The sequence below is a fragment of the Cervus elaphus genome, chromosome 4 (assembly GCF_910594005.1).
Source record: "Cervus elaphus chromosome 4, mCerEla1.1, whole genome shotgun sequence".
NCBI lineage: Eukaryota > Metazoa > Chordata > Mammalia > Artiodactyla > Cervidae > Cervus > Cervus elaphus.
Window position 1 is genome coordinate 64,192,092 of NC_057818.1, and position 21,407 is coordinate 64,213,498.

At 46.2% G+C, this 21,407-nt stretch overlaps 2 pseudogenes; both read left to right on the forward strand.

The window, feature by feature from the left end:
- Positions 1-142: 142 nt before the first annotated feature.
- Positions 143-5,826, forward strand: LOC122692867 (annotated as a pseudogene).
- Positions 5,827-12,863: 7,037 nt separating this feature from the next.
- Positions 12,864-19,055, forward strand: LOC122692505 (annotated as a pseudogene).
- The last annotated feature ends 2,352 nt before the right edge of the window (positions 19,056-21,407 follow it).

Sequence of the window (21,407 nt, forward strand, 5' to 3'; positions counted from 1 at the left end):
CACACTCCCAGTGCACCAGGCATGGGTTCTATCCCTGGTTGGGGAACAAAGACCCTGCATGCCCTATGGTGTAGCCAAAAAAAAAAAAAAAAATTGGTTTAATAATGACTGACTTTCCTCCCCTAGCTTCCCCTTAGTAAACATGCAGGTGGACCACACGGGCAAGAGAATCTCCGGTTGCAGGTGGGTCACTTGAGCAAGACGGTGTCCCGGGGAAAATAGGAAGTCAGCAGCCTTGTGGCAATGGAGAAATGACAGTGAATCTGACTTCATGTCTTAACGATTAACTGAGATTATTTCCCTTTAAAGATGGCCATGGCTGAGCAGAACTGTCATGGATGCAAGTCCATGTTTTCCCCAGATCACTGGCTTTTCTGAATAAAGCATCTTTCTTGTCTACGAAAGCTTGCCGCTTGATTTATTGTCCGTTGAACAGCAGATGGCTGAACCTGCCTTCTGTTACAAATCTAACTCAGAGTCCAGAATAGCCAATGGGCCCATGTGGGTCACCATGTCTCTGAGTTAATATGCTCAGGGCGAATCTTCTATCTTCAAGTGCAAAGTGTGAAAATGGTAATTTATAGTTAGGATGGCCTGATGCTAGAGCCTGGGCTATTACAGATTTTAAAGCTTTTATACCTTTACTACTTAGATCATTTGTTCAATGGGGTCTGGTTGGATAGACTTTATTAAGGCACAGAGAGATTGGACAATGTAGGGAAAACTAGATACCCAATTTCTGTAAAATCTTGTTGTTGTTCAGTCGCCAAGTCATGTCCTACTCTCTGTGACACCATGGACTGCGGCATGCCGGGCTTCCAAGTTCTACACTATCTCCCAGAGTTTGCTCAAACTGATGTTCACTTGGTCGGAAACCCCCTGAGAGATTTCTTTATTCTGGGAATGAGAAATCCAGGATTCCCTTAATTCTTGCAGAATCAATCAGTAAGCCTGTCTTAGTGATTTGTGTGTTTGCTCAGTCGAGTCTCATCATTTGCGACCCTATGGACTATAGCCCACCAGGCTCCCCTATCCATGGGATTCTCCAGGCAAGAATACTGGAGTGGGTTGCCATATCCTCCAGGGGATCTTCCCAACCCAGGGATCAAACTGGTGTCTCCTGCTTGGCAGGCGGATTCTTCACCTCTGAGCCACCTGGGAAGCCCATGAGAAGGGAGTTACTTATCCTTATCCTCAAAATAGATGTTCTTTACCCGAGGGGTTAAAGTAGATGAGCTGTGAGGGTTGGACAATGCAGCCTTGGTTCACACACAGTTCAGGCTGAACCATGTATAAGCCAAATTGACCTCCCCTCAATATGTGAACATTTTCTCCATCACCAACATATAAAAATCTTAGAACCCCATGATCTAGCAATTCTACCTCTGAAAATATACCCAGAAGAATTGAAAGTACACTCTGGAAGAGATATTTGTACACCCACGTTCACAGCAGCATTATTCGTAATAACTGAAGCATGAGAGCAATCCACGTGCCCACTGACTGAGAAATAGATGAACCGATGTGGCAAGCACAAATAATAGAGTATTATTTACCACTAAAAAGGAAGTGAATTCTAACACATACTACAACATGAAGAAACCTTGTGGACATTCTTTTAAGTGACATAAACCTGACAGAAAGGGCAAATATTCTGTGATTCCCCTTAAATGGAGTATCTGGAGTGGTCACATTCATCAGGACAGAGAGGAGAAGGGTAATTTCCAGGAATCGGTGGAGGAGAAATAGCTCAGCTGGAATTCCATCACCTCCACCAGCTTTGTTTGTAATGATGCTTCCTATGGCCCACTTCACTTCACACTCCAAGATGTCTGGCTCACATCATTGTGGTTGTCTGGGTCATTAAGATCTTTTTGGTATAGTTCTTCTCTGTATTCTTGTCACCTCTTCTTAATATCTTTTGCTTCTGTTAGGTTCATACTGTTTCTGTCCTTTATTGTGCCCACCCATTTTTGCATGAAATGTTCTCTTGGTATCTCTAGTTTTCTTGGAGAGATCTCTAGTCTTTCCCATTCTATTGTTTTCCTCTTTTTTTTTTTTTTTTTTTTTTTGCATTGATCACTTAGGAAGGCTTTCTAATCGCTCCTTGTTATTCTTTGGAACTCTGCATTCAGATGGATATTATCTTTCCTTTTCTCCTTTGCCTTTCTCTTCTCTAAGCTATTTCTAAGGCCTCCTCAGACAAGCTTTTTGCCTTTTTGCATTTCCTTTTCTTGGGGATAGTTTTGATCACGGCTGTGAAAGTGCTGTACTTAGTATGCCAGCAAATTTGGAAAACTCAGCAGTGACCACAGGACTGGAAAAGATCAGTTTTCATTTCAATACCAAAGAAAGGCATTTCCAAAGAATGTTCAAACTACTGCACAATTGCACTCATCTCCCATGTTAGCAAAGTAATGCTCAAAATACTCCAAGCTAGGCTTCAACAGTACATGAAATGAGAACTTCCAGATGTTGAAGCTGGGAATCTGGGGGTTGAAGAGATCTTGGGCTTCCCTGGTGGCTCAGAGAGTAAAGAACCCGCCTGCAGAGTAAAGAACCTTAGCCAGGAGCTACTGCTGCTGCTAAGTTGCTTCAGTCGTGTCCGACTGTGTGCAACCCCATAGACAGCAGCGCACCAGTCTCCCCATCCCTGGGATTCTTCAGGCAATAACACTGGAGTGGGTTGCCATTTCCTTCTCCAATGCATGAAAGTGAAAAGTGAAAGGGAAGTCGCCCAGTCGTGTCCCACTCATAGCGACCCCATGGACTGTAGCCCACCAGGCTCCTATGTGTATGGGATTTTCCAGGCAAGTGTACTGTAGTGGGGTGCCATTGCCTTCTCCAGAGATGCAGGAGACCAGGGTTCAATTCCTGGGCCTTCCTGATCCCCTGAAGAAGAGAATGGCACCCCACTCTAGTATTCTTGCCTGGAATATCCCATTCACAGAGGATCCTGTTGGGCTACAGTCCATGAGTTTGAAGTCGGACACAACTGAGAAACTAACCTAAAGAAACCTGGCCTAATGGATCCAGGTGGAGGGGGTCCTGGGGCCCAAGATTTGTCATATTAAGGGAGAAGTCCAGTATACATGGCTGAACACACCTCACCCACATTCTTTCTTGCTGCTTCTCTCGCCATAGCTTGGGTCTTCTGCGTTCTGGAGGGATTGTGCCTTTAGGCCTTGATGGGATTCTCTGAGGAGCAGCTTTATGTTTCTACATGTTTATTGGTTTTGACTCCATTGTCACTACAGGTAACATGGTCACCCTGTGTCCCATCCAGGGTGTGGGCACGGATTAAGCTGACATGAGCATAGGGGTTTCTTTTGGAGGCTTAACAGGAAAGGGGATTTTGTGCTTTCACTCTGGTGTGTTTCCTCACCCAGTATTTCCTCCAATCCTGCAGGGGAAAAAGCCCAAAATCCTCAGCGGTCCATCCCCATCAGCATCGTGGTCTCTGTCTTGATCTGCTTTGTCGTTTATTTTGGTGTCTCGGCGGCACTCACCCTCATGGTGCCCTACTACCAGATTCACCCTGACAGCCCCTTTCTACAGGCTCTTCTCTATGTCGGGTGGGGCCCTGCCAGATATGTCGTGGGTGTTGGCATCCTCTGTGCTCTTTCATCCAGGTGAGTGTCATGGCTTTCTCCTCACTGACTGTCAGATGCTCGGGTATCCCAGCCCTGGGGATTGAGAGACAGGAGGAAGGACACCTTACCCCAAGTAGACGAGGGAGCAGATGCCCTGGTCTCTCCTGCTTCTGCACGTTCTCACTCCTCTCTGTTTTCTTTTCCAGCCTCCTGAACACCATGTTCGCCATGTCTTGGTTGATCTACACAATGGCAGAGGACGGGCTTCTTTTCCGATTTCTTGTCCGGATCAACGCCCGTACACGCACCCACATCACGGTCATCATGATTTCTGGAAAACTTGCAGGTAGATAAACAAAACCCACTCCTTTTGGATTATCTTCCTTGGCTTGCATATTTCCAGCTGTTTCTCACTCAATCCCCCCCACCTTGTTTGTGCCCTCCATCTAGGGGTCTTGGCGTTACTCTTCCATTTCACTGATCTGATGGATCTCATGTCACTTTGGTCCCTGCTTGCTAACTTGGTGGTTGATTTTTCTGTCTTTGTGCTCAGGTGAGACTCTACTCCACCCTGACTGAGGGTCTTTGACTTGTGGTGATTGATGGGGGCTAATCCTCTCTGCCTTCATGCTGCCTTCCAAATGTCCTGCTCTGCTTTTGTGGGAAACAAGATGGATTCGGCTGTGTGATGTTGGGTGAGTAGAGACTGCTGGTCATGTTGTCATCATACCTCTAATTCAGGTATCACTCAGACCAGAATTTAAGCAAGAACCAAAGAACAGAGGAAGAAACTGAGATGGAGCTTGTAGTCAAAGAAAGTTCTTTGGACTCTGTACTTGAAGGCAGAACCTCAAGGATTCTAAAGAGTCTGTGGTTCCCTCCCAGTACCATCCCCACCCAGAAATCTGGCCAGATTGTGTATGCATGTGCCTTCCTGCTTGGTGAGCAGTGGGACTTCTCTTTGGTGATATTCTGAAATTGCCAGGATGGGTAGGTATGTATATTTGTCTGTTGAGGCGTCTTGGAGATACGAGGTCCATTCCTGACGTGGGCAGCCTGGGGAGGGCTATGACCCGAGGTCCTGATGTGTTTGTCTTCTGGGTCCAGCCTGTTCTCCTCCACCTTGACCCTTGCAGTTCTCCTGCTGACCATCCTGAGCCTGATCCTGGTCCACTGGCGCAGCCAGGTGTTCTCTGGGACCCCGTGCTCACAACAGTGGCTGTGCTGCTGCTGCTGCTCATCACTGGGGTCACAGTCATCATCTGGAGGCAACCCCAGAGCCCCACTGCTCTTCACTTCAGGGTAGGTGACCTCACGTGTCCAAAGTGTCCACCTTGAGCGAAGGAGGTCTGCATGCTTTAGGTCTAAACTTCCCTTGCTGGAGCAGGGAAGAATTGGAGTTGCTGAAACCTATGGATCCTTCCCTGACCCAACTCAGTGCTTTACATACACTATCTAAGTAGGCACTGAACACACAGCCTGAATTGCACTGAACTTGTCCCACCCACATGGGATAGGGTCTCCTTTTTAGATGCCTAGGGTGTATCCAGGGATGAATTGACTTTACCCACAGGTCCCTACTCTGCCTGTCCTCCCATTGGTAAGCATCTTCGTGAACATTTAACTGATGGCGCACATGACCACTTGGACCTGGGTCCTATTTGGCATCTGGATGGGGATTGGTAAGTGACTTTCTGGAGTAAGGAGGCCTCTTGTGTGACTGAACCCCGTCCTCTTCCTACTGCCTCTCCCCTAAACTGTGTCAGATGCCATAATAGGAGGCCCCTTGGGCATTTATAAGTGAGGAGAGTACCTGCTTTTACCTCTCATCGTCTCATTTCCCTACTAGGATTTGCCATATACTTTGGATATGGGATCCGACACAAGTTGGAGGAGAACAGTGAGCAACACAGCAGCCTCCACTTCCCAAATGCTGGACAAAAACATCCCTGGTGCTGAGTCATCTTAACCACAGGAGAGAGATGCTGTGTGGACCCCTCTATGCCCTGGAGGATCTGCTGGTTCGAGGGGCACTGTGAGCCTCTATGGACTGTGAAGGCAGAATGCATTTACAGCCGAGTATTTAGTGCTAGTGGACAAAGTGTACTTTAACGCTGCAAATGCTGAAGGAAACATTTAAAAGCATAATACACATCCAGAATAGAGGATTTTCATGAAAAATGTACAAAAATGTAACCAGAAACCAGAGGAAGAAATAAAATATTAACTTTCATATAAGCAGTGTCTTCTTGTGCCTGTTTCCAGGGAAAACACATAGATTGTCACATGGGAAGGAAACACGGGTAACCATATATTGTGACAAGAGCTGTACTTCAGGGAGTTTCCCTGGCAGTCCAGTGGTTAAGACTTGCCTTCTAATGCAGGGGATGCTAGTTCAACCTCTGGTCATGGGACTCGGATCCCATATGCCTCATGGCCAAAAAACCAAAACATAAAGCAGAAGAAAAACACCAATACAGTATACTAACGCATATATATGGAATTTAGAAAGATGGTAACGATAACCCTATACGCAAGACAGAAAAAGAGACACAGATGTATAGAACAGACTTTTGGACTGTGTGGGAGAAGGCGAGGGTGGGATGATCTGAGAGATTAGCAATGAAACATGTATATTATCAATTGTGAAACAGATCACCAGTCCAGGTTTGATGCATGAGACAAGTGCTCAGGGCTGGTGCACTAGGATGACCCAGAGGGATGGGATGGGGAGGGAGGTGGGAGGGTGTTCAGGATGGGGAACACATGTAAATCCATGGCTGATTCATATCAATGTATGGAGAAAACCAGGACAATATTGTAAAGTAATTAGCCTCCAACTAATATAAATAAGTGGAAAAAAAAAGAAAAACAAACAAAAAGCAGAAGCAACAAAGACTTTAAAAATATTTTAAAAATCTTAAAAAAAGAAAAAAAGAGTTGCACTTTAGGGAATTCCCTGGAGGTCCAGGATTTAGGATGCAGCACTTTCACAGCCATGGATGGCCTGGGTTCATTACCTGGTTGGGGAACTAAGATTCTACAACTGTGCAGTGTGCCAAAAAAATAAGAAAAAACAAACAAACATAAATGCAAATTTTTAAAAAGACTTGCATTTTAAATATGGGAAAGCAGATGGGTTGGAAGCAGAAGGAAAAGAAGAGATACATTGTGCAAATAGTAACAAGAAAAACACAGAGCCATATTAATATCAGATGAAGGAGAATTTAAGAAAAAGAGAATAATAGTACATAAAATGGATTATTTTATGAAGGAAGAGAAATGGTCATTTTCATTTTCCCCCCAGCTTTACTGAAACATATATCACACTGTGTAATAAGCACTTTACTTTTCTTTTCACAGACTCTTAGAATTACATAGTAGAGTTGATGGGGAAAGGTTCTTTAATTGGAAAACTAAAAACCCTGCATTGCCAGAGCTGAGGAAAGAGGGTGGGAAGTAATGGTTGGTTGATGAATGGTTATGGCTGGGTGGAACTAAAAGGAAGTGAAACTAGAGAAGTAAGAATAAAAAGGTGTTACGGAAGAAAATAATGCTTGAAACTGAGATTATGGACATGGAAGACATTGGTAATCATGAAGTAGAGGACTGTTTGTGGGAATGAGCAACTGCAGTAGAGAGAAGGGGGGATGGAGGTCAAGAAATGAACAGCTAAGTTGCTAAATGAATTTAAAAATAGAAGAAGATGAACAGGAAAGTTCTGCATGTTCACCGTCCTGCAAGGTCTACTGAAATACAGGCTTAGGAAACAATGGAGACTGAAACTGTCGGGTGAAACTCTGATGGAAGAGGCTGACATCACCTGATCGCTGTTCTTCCCTTACCGCTGGGGGACAACCAGGTATCCCGTGTCACCCAGTGTGCTCTGATGAAAAGCTTAGTCAGAAAGTCATCAAGCCTCTAGATCAACTACAGCTCATCGTGAACATAAGGGATAGATTCACATTTCCACTGAAAACATAATCAGCCAAAACCAGAATGTTGACAATTCCCCAGGGCAGAAGAATGGTCCAGAATTTATACCAATTAAGTGGTATGACCCACAGCCATAAAAAGGAATGCATTTGACTCAGTTCTGAAGAAGTGGATGAACTTAGAGCCTTTAATACAGAGAGAAGTAAGTCGGAAAGAAAAGAACAAATATCCTACATTAACACATATGTATGGAATCTAGAAAGATGGTGGCACTGATGAACCTATCTGTAGGGCAGCAATAGAGCTGCAGACATAGAGAACAGACTTGTGGACACAGTGGGGAAGGAGAGGGTGGGACGCATTGAGACAGGAGCATTGAGTCATTTCCATTACCACGTGTAACACAGATCGCCAATGGGAAGGTGCTCTATAACCCAGGCAGCTCAGACCCAGTGCTCTGTGACAACCTAGAGGGGTGGATGGGGTGGGAGGTGAGGGAGGAGGCCCAAGAGGGAAGGGACGTATGTGTACCTATGGCTGATTCATGGCGATGTATGGCGGAAACCAATAAGCCATGGTAAAGCAATTCTCCTCCAATTAAAAATTTTTGTTAAAAATGTGTGTGAAATGGATTCCAGATAAACTGTCTCCAATGCCCCCTGTTGTTAAAGTGGGGAGTGCTCTTTCCTTCTAAGTCTCTGATGCCTATTTTAGCTCCTGGCACATAGTCGTCTCCATGGCAACGTTAAATGCCTGACCTCTGCCCACTACTTCCTTTACTGGCCACACATTTTATTCAGTAGCAACATCATATTGTGGAAACTTCATTGCTCTTGGAACAGAAACGCTTCCCCGCTTTATCCTCTTAGGTTTTTTGATTGGAGCGTGCAAAAAAGACACAGAAAAGGCAAATTACCAGGAGGAAGGATTATACACAGGAGACAACAAAAGTATGACTTGCTAAATGATTAAAGTTACAGGCTTCTGTACCTAACTTCGTAGAGGGGTGTAGGGGAAAAAAGCTTTTATGGGAAGAACAAATGGATTTCTTTGGGAAAGACAAATAAGAAAGCAGAGATGAGAAGCTTGGTAATAATGCTTGTCTCTGCAGGTGTGAGTGGTCTTTCCAGCTTCTTCAGGCTAGAAAACTCCTAGAGAGCAAAATTTTTTAAATTTTTAAATGTATTTGTTTTTAATTGGAGGATAATTGCCTTACAACTTTGTGTTGGTTTCTGCCATACATCCACATGAATCAGCCCTGGGTAGACCTGTGTCCCCTCCCTCTTGAGGCTCCTCCCACCTCCCACTCCATCCCACTCCTCTAGGTGTCGCAGAGCATCAGGTTTGAGCTCCCTGCATCATACGGCAAATTCCCACTGGCCATTTGCTTTACACATGGTCACGTGTATGTCTCCATGTTACTCTCTCAATGCGTCCCACCCTCTCCTTCCCCCACTGTGTCCACAATTATTGTCATAGTTTTACTCACTGTTGGGCTCTTGGGAGCTGTTGGGAGCAGCCTTTCCCCAGGGAGGGACTTTCTGGCAGCCGTGCTTACCAGAACTTTCTGCTTTGAGTCTGATAAGGGAGGCTTCGAGAAGGCTTCTTTGTGCTTCCATTGCATCTCCAATGTCTTCTTTTAAAGTAATCCTCCTGACTACTGAGCCTGTGCTCTAGAGCCCCTGTGCCACAGCTGAAGCCTGTGACCCTAGTGTCTGTGCTCCCCAACAAGAGAAGCCTGAGCACGCAGCTAGAGAGCAGTGCCCCCCACCCCCCACCCCATCCTGCAAATGGAGAAAGCCCCCACAGCACGAAGACCCCGCCCCGCCAAAAAGAAATACAGAAGTGGCTCAGACGGTGAAGACTCCGCCTGCAGTGCAGGAGACCCTGGTGCAAACACAGGGTTTGGAGAGATCCCCTGGAGAAGGAAATGGCTACCCACTCCAGTACTCTTGCCTGCAGAATCCCATGGACAGGGGAGCCTGACAGGCCACAGTCCATGGACTCACAGAGAGTCAGACTCGACTGAATGACTAATAGTAGATTTTTTTTTTTTTAACCAACTTTGGTTAAGTGCATCCTCAGTCAACCAACTAAAACTTTCCGAAATAGGTTAAGCCTCTTTCATCTTGTGTGGCTGTTTTGTTTTGTTTGGTTTTTCCTTTTAACTTCAGCCAGGTCAGTTCAGTTCAGTCGCTCAGTCGTGTCCGACTTCTTGCGACCCCATGAATCGCAGCAGGCCAGGCCTCCCTGTCCATCACAAACTCCCGGAATTTACTCAAATTCATGCCCATCAAGTCGGTGATGCCATCCAGCCATCTCATCCTCTGTCACCCCCTTCTCCTCCTGCCCCCAGTCCCTCCCAGCATCAGGGTCTTTTCCAATGAGTGAAATCTTCACATGAGGTGGCCAAAGTACTGGAGTTTCAGCTTCAGCATCAGTCCTTCCAATGAACACCCAGGACTGATGTCCTTTAGGATGGACTGGTTGGATCTCCTTGCAGTCCAAGGGACTTACAATATTATAAATCAACTATACTTCAATGTTAAAAAAAGAAGCAAATATGAGAGCCCATCAAGTACTGCATTTATGTCTCCTTTTGCTGGTTTGTGCCCAGTGTTTTAACATGTGGGTCACTTGACATGAGTCAGAATCTAGTCAACACTTCACTAGCATCCTCCAAAGCGGCAACATTGCCCCCCACTCTTGGGGTTTCCTTCCAGGAGGAGCAGGGCTCCTGATCTCTTGCATCGCTTTCCTTCTCCATCTCTGTGCTCAGCTCTCCCAGCAAACAGAGCTCCCTGAATAAGCAGACCAAGTCACATCCCTTTTACCCTCTTCCACTCTTTTGTGCAAGGCTGGGTGCAGGCGCGATGCTGGTTCCATGTTTGTGTTGCTTGAATTAACATCAGAGGCTTTAAGCGTCCCTTCTCCTGGTTGGGGTCCAGCTGGGCTTGTGTGTCCCCCCGCACTGGGGTGTCTCAGGTCATGTGCAGACAGTGGGGAGTCCAGCAAGAGGACTGGGAGGGAGCAGGTTTGTAAGTAGGGCCCCAAGTCTTACAGCTCATACTTCTCATGGTTCCTTATGATCAAATGAGTTCAAGTGTCCATGGAAAGAATCAACAAACAATCTAACAGGAATAAGAGAGTTTTATTTGAGCCAAGCTGAGCACTATAGCCCAGGAGGCAGCCTCTTAAATAACTCTGAAGAACTGCTCTGGTATTCTTATTTTGGCCCTGCTGCATGGCATGCGGGAGGAGGGGAGTGTGCAGGGTCCTTAGTTCAAACCAGGGATCGAAGCCATGCCCACTGCAGAGGACGCACAGAGGCCTGCCAGGGAATTCTCAGAACTGTCCCACTGAAGCATTGTTTCCAGCACAGTCTTATGCCTCATCCAAACAGAGAACATGCATCACACACGACAGGGTGTATTCCTTCAAGTTTCAGAAAGACCGACTTGGTACATAGACAGTGAGACAGCAGGACCCTGGTGTCTCAGCTCCAGCCCCGCATGGCTTAATCTCAGCCTCCCTGGCTGACCCAGTGCTCCAGGCTCTGCTCCAAGGATACAGTTAAGTCTCGGGTCACCCTCTTCTGTAGGAGACTCGGAGCTGAGTTTACATCCTCCCAAAGAGACCTCTGCAACCCCAGAGTGGAGGGGGTCAGCCCGGCTCCAGCCTGAGGATGCAGAGACCCATTTTACAGATGAAAGCAGGAGCTGGTAGCTCTTGTGTTTTGTGTGAGAATCAGTGGTGGGGGGGGGGGGGCGGCGCGGGAGAGGAGGTTGGATCAGTGCCTGGAGGTTCTTGGGTGCGTGCTAAGTCACTTTAGTCATGTCTGACTCTTTGCGACCCTATGGACTGTAACCCGCCAGGCTCCTCTGTCCGTGGAGATTCTCCAGGCAAGAATACTGGAGTGGGTTGCCATTTCCTCCTCCAGCGGTTCTTCCCAACCCAGGGATCGAACCAGCGACTCTTATGTCTCCTGCATTGGCAAGCAGGCTCTTTATCACTCACTTTCTTTTGGACTGGTGCTCAAGCAATAGTGAAGATTGTCCTTATACAGGGCTTATGATATATGGGCCACCCATTTCAGTCTCTTATATACCATCTGCCTTTTGAATCTATGGGTTCCTCATCTGCTGATATGAGGGAACTGTAAAGGACTTGTGTGTCAGCAGATGTTTGTGTCTGGAGGGGATGATGATAGCTTGTTGTTGTTCAGTCACTCAGTCATGTCCCGCTCTTCACGACCCCATGGACTGTAGCACACCAGGCTTCCCTGTCGTTCACCATCTCCCAAGTTTGCTCAAGTTAATGCTATGTTGATTTATATTAAATCACCTTAGGGTTTTTACACCCAGCAACACTTTGAAGCTGGTCTCTATTGGCAACAAAAACAACAAGGTAGTAAAATATACATGATACAATATTTACCATCATAACCGTATTTTGAAGAATTCAACCCCAACACCCACATGATTCACAGTATCTTTAATAGGGATCAAATGCAGGTCCATGGCGATGAAAGTTCTCACTCCAAGCCACTGGACTGACAGGGAATTCCCATCTAAATCAGTTCTAAGTGTACAGTTCAGTAATATTAAGTATATTTACTTTGCTGTCCAGCCAATATGAAGAGCTCTTTTGTATCTTGTAAAATGGAAACCATGTCCCATTTAACAATACCTCCCCATTTTCCCCTTAATCCCAGCCTCTGGCAAACCACCAGTTCTACTTTCTGTCTCTATGGCTTTGACTCCTATAGATACTTCATAGAAGTGGAATCATACAATATTTGTATAGTGGCGAGTGTCTTAAGGGTGGCTCAGATGGTAAAGAATCTGCTCGCAATGCAGGAGATCTGGGTTGGGATGATCCCCTGGAGGAGGGCATGGCAACCCACTCCAGGATTCTTGCCAGGAAAATCCACATGGACAGAAGAGTCAGAGGGGTTGCAAAGACGTGACTGAGCAACTAACACACACAGACAAGGGAGTGACAGGAAGCTTTTCCCAAGTTTCTGGGTCTTAATTACCTCTAGCTCATAAAGAATCCGTGAGCCAAAGTGGCACATTTGGGAAGACACATTCTCATCCCCCTCATTTCTCTTCAAGCAAATCTTCGAATAAGCTTGAAACATTAAAAATCTTCTTTATGTTTGAAGAAACCAAAGCTCACACAGAAAGAACTTGCCCCATGTGTCCTTTTACCACCTGCTCACATCCCTCCATTGCTCGGTGGAATTGAGCTTCCAGGTCAAGGGCAGATGGACATCCTTGATGACTCTGTGTCTTGCTTTCTCAGCAGATCGTAGCCTCCTCAACTATGTCTATGATGCTGGGTCAGTATCTACACCAGTTTGGTCAGAAGCTGGTCCGCAGGAAGCCACAGTTTAGGGAGAAACCTGAGAGTCCCGAGACCCGTCCTCTGAACACCCTGGACCTGGTGGTGATGGGTTTGGACAACATGTTGGGAGCTGGCATATACATCCTGACCGGAGGAGTGGCCAAATACGTAGCTGGACTGGCAATCATCCTTTTCTTACTGGTGGCCGGCGTGACTACTGTGTTGTCTGGGCTCTGCTATGTCAAGTTGGCAGCTGGAGTAGAGAGACCCGGTTCTGTGTATTTCATCAGCTATGTCACGATGGGACAACTGTACGCCTTCATTAATGGCTGGAACTTCTTACTGTATTTAATTATTGGTGAGGTGATGGAGAAGGGGGGAGAAGTGGGCCTTACGATGGAGAAAGTATGAGAGATGACTGGGGGCTTCACTCACTGATCAGAACTTTGTTATCCACCTTCGGGGCAGAGTTGGGTAATGGTGGCAGGAAAACTGCACAACCTCATTGCACGCAGGTCTATCCTGCTTTCCTTAAATGATGGACTGAGAAACCAGAGGAAAGGAACTGTAGGGAGTGGGTGAGAGGGAGGCAAGTCCCTAGGCTCATCCCCTGACCACAGTGAAGTCTTTGCTCAGCTGTTGCTTTCATGGATTTTCCCTTGACCTCAACTTAAAAGTCAATTCTGATCTAGTCCCTCCTAGTCCCATTTAGCTGTGTTTCTTTGTTTTCCATCACTTCTATCTCTTAGCATGTTAAATAATTGGCCATTTTGTGAATCACCTGGGTTTCCCCTGTCCACACCATGAGAAGAAACTCTTTGAGATCAGGTGTATTTTTGCTCACCTCCTGCCCCAAATATCTCACATGGCACATAATAAGGGTTCAGTTTCTGTCTGCTTATACGCATTCCTTCTTCTGTTGCTGCAGCCACTGCCTGTATAGCCCGGGCCTGGAGCTCCATGTCTGACAGCCTGATTGGGAACCACATCTCTGAGGCATTAGGGGGAACTTTCTCTCTGCAAATGCCCTACTTCCTGGCCTCATTTCCAGACTTTCTTGCCCTGGGCCTGGTGCTGCTGCTCACAGGCGAGATGGGACCAGAGACAGAAAGGGAAGAGAGGGGTATGGAGGGGGAGCTGGCATGGGGAAGGCTTGGGGTGGCAGAAAGGTGGAGAGTTAGGACTGAGAAAAAAGGGTTTGGAATAAGAAAGAGAGGAAGGCAAGACAGAGAACAGTTTTTCCTACCCTTGGACTATTGGTAATTTACGTTGGACCATTCTCTGGTGTGGGATGCTGTCCTGTGCATTTTTTGTTTTATTAAAGAATTGTTTTAGGGGGGATTCCCTGGTGGTTCAATGGTTAGGAGACTGTGCTTTCACTGATGAAATTTTGGGCTCAATCCCTGGTCAGGGAACTAATATCCCACATACCAAGATGGGTACCCCCCCAAAAAAATCATTATTGGATGTTGAGTTGCATCTATGATTTTTATGTACTAGGTACCAGTGACACCCAACCCCCAAACTGTGACAACTGGGATGTCAACAGACAGGGCCAATGTCCCTTGGAGCACAAAATCGCCCCAGCTGGGAATCATTTACCTAGACCAACAAATTTCTTCCTCTGTACTGAGATCAAAGCTCTGTGTATGTGTGTGTGTGTGTGTGTGTGTGTGTGTGTGTGTGTGTGTGTGTGTGTGTATTTGTATGTGTGTGTGTTTAACTAGGAGGAAATTCACGTAAATTTAACCATTTTATTGTTTTTCCCAGCTTTATTGAAATATAATTCACTTCATGGCAAATAGATGGGGAAAGAATGGAAACAGTGAGAGACTTTATTTTCTTGGGTTCCCAAATCACTGTGGATGGGGACTGCAGCCATGAAATTAAAAGGCACTTGCTCCTTGGAAGGAAAGCAATGACAAACCTAGACAGTATATTAAAAACCAGAAGCATCACTGCTGACAAAGATCCATCTAGTCAAAGCAATGGTTTTTCCAGTAGTCATGTACAGATGTGAGAGTTGGATCATAAAGAAGGCTGAGTACCAAAGAATTGAGGACTTTTGATTGTAGTGCTGGAGAAGACTCTTGAGAATCTCTTGGGCTGCATGGAGATCCAATCCATCCATCCTAAAGGAAATCAGTCCTGAATATTCATTGGAAGAACTGATGCTGAAACAGAAGCTCCAATACTTTGGCCACCTGATGAGAAGAACTGACTCATTGGAAAAGACCTTGATGTTGAGAAAGACTGAGGGCAGGAGGAAAAGGGGATGACAGAGGATGAGATGGTTGAATGGCATCATTGACTCAATGGACATGATCTTGAGCAACTGTGGGAGATAGTGAAGGACAGGGGAGCCTGGGGTGCTGCAGTCCATGGGGTCGCAAACAATCAGACATGACTGAGCGACTGAACCACAACAACAACTGACACACAGCATTGTAAAAGTTAAAGATGATTTCATAGACACGGATATTGTGAGATGATGGTCACAGTAAGAAAATATCCATCTGCAAGTGGCACTTAGTACATTCCCAGTGCGTTGTAACCACCACCCCATCTAGTACCAAACATTTTCATCACAACAAAAGGAAACCCTGTACCCTCTGAGCAGTCACTGTCCATCTGTCCACAACCACCAACCGCCAGCCCTGGGCACCCACTAGTCTGCTTTCTGTCCCTCTGGATTTAGTTATTTATTTCTCTAGCCTCACTGCAATGGATGGGGAACTTCCCAGACCAGGGATTGAGCCTATGCTCCCTGTAGTGGAAGCTCAGGGTCTTAACCAATGGACTGCGAGGGGAGTCCTGGATTTAATTATTTTGTTGTCTCATTTTCCATTTTTCCCACAGGACCACTGTCTTTGAGAGTTTATGAGTCAACCCTGATTTATGAAGTGTTCACAGGCTTGAACATTTTGGTTCTCAGCTTCATCATCATCTCTGGCTTCATTAAGGGAGACCTGCACAACTGGAGAAGGCAATGGCAGCCCACTCCAGTACTCTTGCCTGGAGAATCCCATGGATGGCAGAGCCTGGTGGGCTGCAGTCCATGGGGTCGCTAAGAGTTGGACACGACTGAGCAACTCTCCTTTCACTTTTCACTTTCATGCATTGGAGAAGGAAATGACAACCCACTCCAGTGTTCTTGCCTGGAGAATCCCAGGGATGGCGAAGCCTAGTGGGCTGCTGTCTATGGGGTCGCACAGAGTTGGACACGACTGAAGTGACTTAGCAGCGGCAGCAACAGCAGCACAACTGGCAGCTCACAGAACAGGACTGCAAATTGGCTGCAGCTGGAGCTGGTGATGCCTCTAGGTTAGGAGGGCACACTTGGTCGTAGTAATGCGTGTGTGTGTGGTGTGCAGAGTTGGGAATATGGTGGGGACTAATGACACCTGGGCTGATGGTTCAAGCGTGGGGGTCCCTGGAGCCCTGGACTTGTGGTACTAAGGGAGGAGCCCAGTAGAGATGGCCAAACACACCTCACCCATGTTCCTCCTCTTTCCTTCTCTCACCATAGCTTGGGTCTTCTGGGTTCTGGAGGGTTTGTGCCTTTTGGCTTTGTGGAATTCTCCAGGAAGCAGCTACATGTTTCTACACATTTGTTGGTTTTGCTGGCATTGTCAGTGGAGGTAACATGGGCCTCGTGTGTCCCATAAGGGGTTTGGGAACAGAATGGGCTGCCCTTGGGCACAGGGGTGGGTAGAAGTTTAGGTTGCTTTTGAATCTTGAAGAGTAAAGTGGGTTTGGTGATTTCACCCCAGTGTTTACTGACCCAATACCTCCTCCCATCCTGAAGGGGAAAAAGCCAGCAAACCTTAGTGGCCCATGCCCTTTGCTGTCGTGATCGCCTTCTTCATCTGCTTTTTGGTGTGTTTTGGTTTCTCGGCGGCCCTCACCCTCATGGTGCCCTACTACCTGATTCAGCTCGAGAGCCCCTTGGCGCAGGCCTTCGTCTATGTTGGGTGGGAGCCTGCCAAATATGTCGTGGCTGTTGGCACCCTCTGCATTCTTTCCTACAGGTGAGTGTCATGGTTTTCTCCTCTTCTACTCTCAGATGCTCGGGTATCCCCAGCCCTCGGGACTGAGAGACGAGAGAGAAAGACATCTTGCCCCAGGTAGACCAGGGATCAAAAGCCCCAGTCTCTCCTGCTTCTGCACCTTCTCACACATTCCCATTTTCTCTTCCAGCCTTCTAAGTATCATGTTTATCATGGCTCGGTAGACCTATGCAATGGCAGAGGACGGGCTCCTTTTCCGGGGACTTGCCTGGATCCCTGCCCCCACCGATGCCCCCACCATCATTACCCGCACCTTCATTGCCCCCACAGGAACCCCCATCATAGCCGTCTTGGTTCCTGGAGCTCTTGCAGGTGAATAAACAAAACTCACCCTTTTAAAATCATACTTCTTAATGTGCATTTTTCCAGCGGTTTCTCACTCTCCCCAACCGTCTTTGCTCCCTCATGCCAGCGGTCATGGCATTACTCTTCGACTTCACTGACCTGGTGGACCTCATGTCACTTCGGTCCGTGCTTGCTTACTCCCTGGTGACATTTTCTGTCCTTGTCCTCAGGTGAGACCCCACGACACCTCGACTTGGGGTGGGGGTGGTCATTGACTTGTAAGGGTTAATGGGGAGGTAATCATCTTCTACCTTCATGCTGCCTCATCAATGTCCTGCTACCATTGATTGGGGAAAAAGGCATTAGACAGACTGATGTTGGATCAACAGTAGCGGCTGTTACTAATATTGCTTTAATATTTCTAATTCAGGCATCAACCAACCCAGAATGGAAGCAAGAAGGAGAAAACAGGGGAGGAAATTGAGATGGAGCCTGAAGTTGAAGGAGGTCCTTTGGAATCTGAACCTGAAGCAGGAATCTCAGGCATTCTGAAGAGTCTACAGTTCCCTACCAGCACCAACCCCATTCAGAAATCTGGCCAGATTGTCTATGGATGTGCCTCCCTGCTTGGTGAGCAGTGGGATTTCTCTTTGGTCATATTCTGAAATTGACAGGATGGTACTGGAGTGTGTATTTTGCCAGTTGAGGAGTCTTGGAGATATCACGGCCCCTCCTGAGGTGGGCAGCATGGGGAGGGATGTGACCCAAGGTCCTGACATCTTTGTCTTTTGAGTCCAGCCTGTTCTCCTCCTCCTTGACCCTTGTAGTTCTCCTGCTGATAATCCTGAGCCTGATCCTGTACTGGTGGTCCAGCCAGGTGTTCTCTGGAGACCCCGTGCTCACAACAGTGGCTGTGCTGCTGTTCATCACTGGGGTCACAGTCATCATCTGGAGGCAGCCCCAGGACCCCTCTCCTCTTCCGTTCAGGGTAGGTGACCTATGTGTTCAAAGTGTCCACCTTGAGTGAAGGATGTCTGCATGCTTTAGGTCTAAACGTCCTTCACTGGACCAGGGAAGAAGGGGAGTTGCTGAAACCAATGCACTCTTCCCTGATCCACACTCAGAGCTTTACAAACTCAGTCTCAGTAAGCACTGAGCACACAGTCTGAGAAGAACTGGAGGTTTCCTGCCCACATGGGGTAGGGTCTCCCTTTCAGACATCTGGGGTGTGTTCAGGAAGGAACTGACTTTGCTCACAGGTCCCTGCTTTGCCTGCTCTCTTCCTGGTGAGCACCTTTGTGAATGTTTACTTAATGATACAGATGACCACTCAGACCTGGGCCCAATTTGGCATCTGGATGGCGATAGGTAAGTGGTTGTCTGGGATAAAGAGGTTTCTTGACGGACGGAGCCCAATATTCTTTCTACTACCTCTCCCCTGAACTGTGTCAGACACCATGATAGGAGACCTATTGGGCATCTGTAAGTGAGGGGAGCACCTACTTTCCCCTCATCATCTCATTTCCCTTCTAGGATTTGCCATATACTTTGGATATGGGATCCGACACAGCCTGGAGGAGAACAATGGGACATAGCCACCAGCCTCCACTTCCCAGACTTAACAGAATCATCCCTAGTGATAAATCATCTTAACCACAGGAGAGAGATGCTGTGTGGAATCCCTCCACGCACTGGAGGATCTGCTGGTTCAAGGGACACTGTGAGTCTCTATGGAGCATGAAGGTGGATGCATCATTGCCAGTGGACAAAGTGACTTGAATGTTTTAAATGCTGAAGTTTACATTTAAAAGCACAATACACATCCAGAAAAGTGAATTTTCATGTGGAATGTACAAAAATGTAACCAGAAACCAGAGGAAGAAATAAAATATTAACCTGAACAGAGGCACTGCCTCCTTGTGCCTGTTCCCAGTGAAAATACACAAATTGTCACATGGGAAGGAAACACAGGTTACCATATATTGTGACAAGAAAGTGAAAGTCACTCAGTCATTTCCAACTCTTTGTGACCCCATGGACTATATAGTCCCTGGAATTCTCCAGGCCAGAATACTGGAGTGGGTAGCCTTTCCCTTCTCCGGGGGATCTTCCCAACCCAGGGATCAAACCCAGGTCTCCTGCATTGCAGGTGGGTTCTTCACCAGCTGAGCCACCAGGGAAGGCCAAGAATACTGGAGTGGGTAGCCTACCCCTTCTCCAGGGGATCTTCCTGAGCCAGGAATTGAACCGGGGTCTCCTGCACTACAGGCAGATTCTTTACCAACTGAGCTATCAGGGAAGCCCATATTGTGACAAGAGTTGCACTTCAGGGGGCTTTCCTGGCAGTCCTGAGGTTAATACCTTGCCTTCCTATGCAGGGGGTGTCTGTTCTATCCCTGGTTAGGTAACTAAGATCCCACATGCCTCAAAACATAAAACAGAGGCATAAAGACTTTAAAAATGGTCCATATAAAAATATACATATATATTTTAAAAAAAGGAAAAAGAGTTGTACTTAAGGTAGTCCCTGGAGGTCTAGGAGTTAGGACTCAGCATTTTCATTGCCTTGGCCAAGGTTCTATCCTTGGTTGGGGAACTAAGATTCTAAAAACTGTGCAATGTGGCCAAAAAATAAGAAAAATAAAAGATTAAAAATGAATTTAAAAGAAAGAATTTCATTTTCTTAAATTGAAAATCTAACCGGCTTTATTCAACAACTCATGAATTTAAACATGTTCTCATACTCCCTTTTTTTCTGACAGAGCTTATAAAGTGTTCATGTTATTTTTTCTTTATATATTTGATAGAATTTAATCAGAGAAGTCATCTCAGCCTGGGTTTTGCTTTGTGGGAGTATGTTCCTGTTATAAGGCAACTCAGATCTTTTTTTAGAAAAAAGAGTTGCAGTTTAAACATGAGAAAAGAGATCGGTTGGAAGTAGAAGGAAAGGAACAGATACTCTGTGCAAACAGTAACACAAGAAAGCTAGCATAACAATATTAATATCAGACAAAGTAGATTTTAAGAAAAAGAGCATAATAACAGATAAAATGGGTTATTTTATAGTGAGAAAGATAATCAGTCACTTTCATCTTTTCCTCCAGCTTCACTGAGATATAGAATCACACTGTGTAATAAACACTTTACTTTTCTGTCACAGACTCTTAGAGTTACACAGTACAGTTGATGAGGATAAGTTCTTAACTGAAATAAAAAAACAAACAAAAACCTCCTGTATTGCCACGGGTGGGTGAAGGGGATGGGAAGTAGTGGTTGGTTGATAAATGGTTACAGTTGAGTGGAACTAAAAGATGGGAAGTGAAACTGGAAAGTGAAAATAAAAAGGTGTTGCTGCAGAACAGAATGCTTGAAATTGAGACTATAGACATTGAAGATGTTGGTAATAATGAAGTGGAGGGCTGTTTGTGGGAATGAGCAACTGAAGTAGAGTGAAGGAGAGCTGGAGGTCAAGATATTGAGTAGCGACGTTATTAAATGAATTTTAAAATAGATGGAGGAGGATGCACAGAATTAGGCAAAGTCACCATCTTGCAAGTTGTAATAACTCAGATTTAGGACACAGTTAATGTGACTGATTCTGTTAGGCGAAATTCTGATGGAAGAGGCTGACATCACCTGATCGCTGTTCTTCCCTTAGCACTGGGGGACAACCAGGTATCCCGTGTTACCCCATGTGCTGTAACAGGCAACACAGAACACCACCCGGAACACAGCCGTGATGAAAAGCTAAGTCAGAAAGTCATCAAGCGTCTAGATCAACTACAGCTCATTGAGAACATAAGGGACAGATTCACATTTCCACTGAAAACACAATCAACCAAAACCAGCCTGTTGACAATTCCCCAGGGCAGAAGAATGGTCCCCTTTTTATACCAATTAAATGACATGACCCACGGCCATAAAAAGGAATGCATTTGACTCAGTTCTAATGACGCGGATGCACTTAGAGCCTATAATACAGAGTGAAGTCAGAAAGAGAGTAAATATCATATATTAACACATATGTATGGAATCTAGAAAGATGGTTCTGATGAACACACCTGTAGGGCAGCAATAGAGCTGCAGACATAGAGAACAGACCTGTGGACACAGTGCGGGAAGGAGAGGGTGGGACGAATTGGGAGAGGAGCATTGAAACACAGCCATCACCACG